The 5,183-nt window shown below is 45.1% G+C and overlaps 1 pseudogene; it reads right to left on the reverse strand.

Annotated features, from left to right (window-relative positions):
- Positions 1 to 466: 466 nt before the first annotated feature.
- LOC102733609 (transforming acidic coiled-coil-containing protein 3 pseudogene) lies at positions 467 to 2,717 on the reverse strand (annotated as a pseudogene).
- Between the last annotated feature and the right edge of the window lie 2,466 nt (positions 2,718 to 5,183).

Consider the following 5,183-nt stretch of genomic DNA (forward strand, 5'->3'; position numbering starts at 1 on the left):
TATATACTAGTATTTGTCCCTGAAGCATCTGTGCTATCTTATTGCTCCATCTGTCTATTATGTAAGTCCCACAGTTTTACTAATAATATTTTGATGCATTTTAAATTATATTTAATAGATATCATTTTCAAGTGCTTTTTCCAGGCATAAATTGTCAATCTCACATCAATATTTCAATTCTTGCAACCATTTTATAGATAAGGTAATTAAGAGGTTAAGCCTACCAGCTCATACATGACAGAGTCAGGATTTAAACCTAGATTTGTGTAATTCCAAAGCCTCAACTCTTGAATCATTATTCCCCCCTCCTCCCCCTCCTCTTCCTCCTCGTCATTGACTAAAGGGAAACTATTTAGGCTTCTTGTTAAAGCAATCCAGTATAAAAACAAGATTAAGAGTCAAGAAAGAACATGAGATCTTTTGAAAGACAGACAAGGGAGACAGACATGGATCAGGTATTTCCATGTCAGACCTTTTCTATCTTGGAAATAAGGTCACGGATTCTGATGAGTTCATCATTTACTTTAGTCTTCTGCTCAATGGCCTTCTCCAGCAACTAGATGCACATCTGCTCCTTCCTCAAGCTCACGTAGATGGCCAAGGCCTCCGCTTGGGCCTTGCTCCAGACCTGGGTGATCTCGTTTAGCAGCTTGAGTTCCTCTTCTGCGTGGGTCTTCAGTGCTTGGTATCTCTGGCCTTCCTTTTCAGTTCTTACCTGTGTTATCCTCAACATACTTCAGCGAGTCTTCATTCGTGCAATAGCCTTCAATCACCTTCTGTTTCTCAAACCACTTGAAGAGGCCAGAAAAATAGTTTTCCATGTAGTTCAGGTGTGCAGTAAGCTGGCCTTTTCCTTTCAGAACCTTCTGGATTTGGGCTTTGGCAAGTTCTGTTTCCGAGCCTCCACCATCCCCTGGTACACCGTCCCCTCAAACCCATCCATGATCTTCCCCATCTCCAGGTGCTTTGCGTAGAGCCCCGCACAGCTGTTCTTCACCAACAGCCTCTCCTTTTGTATCCTTCCGCGGCTGCGTCCGGGTCCTTCTGGTTGTGCTGCAGCACGTCCATGATGGGCACCACGGGCACCACGGACCTGCTGGCCTGAGGACACACGGACTGACCTGGCGCTGGAACACCCGGAGCTCGGAAGGAATCAAGTTCTACCAGCTTGGCCGCCCGTAGGCTCCCTGAGGAAGATACGTCTGTATTGGGTGCACCGCTGGTTTCAGCCGCCAGGGGCACTGGTCTCTGAGGCTTGTTTTTCAGGAGTGGGTAGAACTTGAGCTATAAGGACTATTTCCTCAAGGCCATCTCCTTAAACGAGGACGTTCCAGACTGCTTCAGATGATCAGCGCTGCTGTGGTGCTTAAGCAGTAGCAGGGTCTGTGCTCTTCATTGGGGTCCAAGGCGGACTCTGGCCCCCGCAACAGAGTCAGAGGCACTGGGTCAGCAGGCGAGGCCGTGGGCTCGCTGTTGGACTGCTGGTGGGCACCCACGCGTCAGAAGAGCTCGCGGGTCCCTCCGCGGCCGGCGCCTGCGCCCCGGCCTGCACCACAGGTGCGTCGGTCACTGAGTCTGAAAGCGGCCTGGCTCCGAGGGGCATCCTCCGCCGAAGCAGGCCAGGTGCTCAGCAGCTTGGCCACCGGCCGCCCGCCGGCTCCAGGGGCGTTCTGGGGGCCGAGCCTCTCCGCCACCTACAAATGGGTGAAACTTTGGGTCGCCCAGGTTGTAGGACCCCCCGGGGAGAGGGAACAGGACCCTGGTGCGCCTCCTCGGGGCATTTTCCTGTCTCGCCCCTGGTCTCTGCAAGGAAGGTTCGAGGCCGGTTCTCTCTCCCAGCTTTCTTGGTAGGGGTGGCCTTTTGCTGGTGGCATCGTCGGAGAAGTTAAATTCTAGCCTTATTTGGCCATTGGCCTCTACTTCTGAGGACTTGGGGACATGGCCCTTCCAGGCTTCAAGGGCTGTCCGGGGCAGTGTTCTCAGGACCTGAAAGGGGCGACTGGGGAAGGGAGCAGGGGGTGCCCAGGCGTACGGGGCAGGTCAAGGCCAGCCAGAAGTCTGGGAGGGGCCCTTTTCCTACTGTGGCCTCTGAGGATCCTCCCCGTCTTGGGACGCCATCCCTGAAGGGTCTTCTAGGATTTCAGAGGTGAATGTAACACCTTTATTTAAGGAATATCTGAGGAACATGAACCAGACATTCGTCCTAGAGATGCCCTTTGGTTTTCAAGACTTCCCAGAGTCTCGGGAGAGCTTGAGGAATCCAGGCCAACCAGGAAAGCCAAGCCAGGCTCGCTGCAACACCTCTCTTCAAAGGCTGGTTTCAGGTCCCCCAGAGGGGGGGTTGGCATGAGCCACTGCTTGTTTCTGGAGAATTCCATTGGTCGTTTTGGCGTCCAGTTCCTTGGTGAACTGTTGATTGTCTTCCTGGATCCAGATTTGGGGAGAGTTTTCTAAGCCAACGGTGTCACCCAGAGCAAAACAAGCCTCAAGTTTGCTGTTCATGCTGGGACTTAAAATCCTGTGCCGTGGAGGATCCCACAGAAGTGACTGAAAAACCACCTTCACATCTTTGGCTATGTTCTTGGGTGACACATTTTCCTCCTGCGACAGATGAAGAACTGATGATCCTCTGGTAAGTTCTAGTGGTGAAAACAGAAGCCACAGTTTTCTGTACTTGTGTCACCAGTGACAACTTTGTTATTTAAAATTTGCAGACCCTTGGGCGCCTGGGTGGCTCAATTGGTTAAGCGACTGCCTTCGGCTCAGGTCATGATCCTGGAGTCCCGGGATCGAGTCCCGCATCGGGCTCCCTGCTCAGCGGGAAGCCTGCTTCTCCCTCTGACCCTCCACCCTCTCATGTGCTCTCTCTCTCTCATTCTCTCTCTCAAATAAATAAATAAAATCTTTAAAAAAAAAAATTGCAGACCCATTCTGCAGGTCTGCTGAGATGTCGCGGCAGCCAGTTGGGGCCACACTCCTTAAATTCTTTACTGCATTGCCTCTCAATTTAGTGCTTCCTTCATATCTTGTCACCAATCCTAAGTGTTTTATATTTTGTTGGTATTACGCTTCCTTGTTTTACCATTGGGTCTTCTAATCATAGCTGTTTATATGAAAACTATTGGTATTTTTATAATATGTTCTATCCAGATAACTTGTTGAATTTTATATTCTAATTTTTTAGTTAATTATCTTGGAGTTTTAGTTAGGTATTCCTATTAGCTATGAAAAATTATTTTTTGCCTTCTCTTTTGCAGCATCTTTTTAAATGCTTGTACATCAGCTGGTGGTATGTAATTAATTTCTCAACAGTTCTTTGTGAGCATTTAGGTTGTTTTCAATTCACATGAAAAATCACCCATTTTGTCTCTTGATGCAATGATTCTTATGTCCTTGAGGCTTGTTATTAAGAGGACAACTTTAAGGCTCATTCCCATGTATGTGTCACAAACCACAACACTTAATGTTATGGAGAATGAGTTTCAAATGAATATTTCTTGGCTACAGTAAAGATCCAAGCAATAGTTTCCTTCTGTATGTCCAGAATCCAACCTAAAAGAAGCAGAAATTTAGGCCCATTGAAAATGGTAAAGTAAGCTGTCAAAACAGGGAGTGAAGGTCCCTGTACCATACAGCTCATCTTCATTAATATTATTATGAGCTAAATGACTGCATTTGTGTAGCTGTGACTAGAAGAGTGATATGCTATTTGCAAAGTTATAATCTGTACACGAGAGCAGATTACAACCTAAACTTGCCACTCCTCATCTGTTGCAATTTATACCATTGAGAACTTAGTAAATATAATATCATAAACAGAGTCATAGTTTTTCCAAAATATTATAGCAGAAGCATTTTTTTTTCTTTTTCTATTGAGGCACACATTGTGAAAAACAACTCACTTTTAAGACAATTTTAGTTTGTTCTGTTACCCTATTACATTTCTGGGACCATTTATAGAATACTATAAAATTTTCTTCCATCTCTAAAGTGCTGGTTTTCATAATACTTCCATCACTTTATAGATCATTGATTCAGGAAATGTTTATTCATTTAAGAACATAAATCGTTGAGTGCTTACTCTATGCTAATCATTTATTTAGATAGTAGAGAAGATTGACCAGCAGCAAAGCAGACAGAGTCCTACCTTTATAGGGCTTATATTTTAGTGAGGGAGACAGGCAATAATTAGAGTAAAAACTGCTTTGGAGAAAGAATCAAGCAATGTGACAAATTTTATTTCCCAAACATTGGAGAATATATATATTATTGAGATATATATATAGCATCCCACATGTTCTTATAATGTTAGATCAGCATTTCTCTTTCAAGAGGCAATGCCTACATCTCCCCTTCTCCCTTGAAGCTGGGTAAACTTTTGCAATTGCCTCAACATTGCCTGACTTTCCAAGACTAGATCATAAATGGTGATATGGCTTCTGCCTGGCTCTTTCTCTCTTAAGACATTTGCCTTTGGATCCTTGAGCCACATGTAAGAATTCTTACTACCATGAAGCCGCCATGCTGGAGAAACCCTATAGAGAAAGAGAAAGGTGATTGAGGAGCCCTAGCTGTTCTAGTCCCCGGCTCTTTGAATCTTCCCAGACCAGGTGCCAGATATGTGAATGAAGGCTGAGAGATGACACCTGTCACAGCCCACTGTCTGACTGCAACCTCATAAAAGACTCCAAGCCAGAAATGCCCAGCTGAACCACTCTCAAATTCCTGACCCACAGAAATGATGAGAGATAATAAGTGATTTTTGTTTTAAGGAGCTAAGTTTTGATGTAATTTTTTATGCAGCCATAGCAACTAGAAGAACACAAGGTAAAGAAAAAGAAAGGGATAGGAGGAGATGAAATTTTACATTGATATTCAGAGAAGGCTTCTCTAAAATTGTAACATTTGAACAGAGAATGAAAACAAAATGAGTTTAAAAAAATGGAGAAGTGATGCACATATCTACAGAACAAGAATTCCGAACAGTGGAAACAACAAATAAAAGCATCCTGAGGTTGGGGATGCTTAGCATACTGGCTACTGAGCAAGTGTTGCTGGTGGGAAGCAAACCAGAGGACAAGTGGTTGGATAGATGGCAGAAGTCATATCTGTGTAGAAACTTGGAGGCCCCTGACAGGTTTGGGGATTTTATTCTATGTGTAATGAGAAGCTCTCGGAGGATT

Source organism: Leptonychotes weddellii, unplaced genomic scaffold, assembly GCF_054177405.1.
Source record: "Leptonychotes weddellii isolate Sample4059 unplaced genomic scaffold, ASM5417740v2 HiC_scaffold_1524, whole genome shotgun sequence".
Lineage (NCBI taxonomy): Eukaryota > Metazoa > Chordata > Mammalia > Carnivora > Phocidae > Leptonychotes > Leptonychotes weddellii.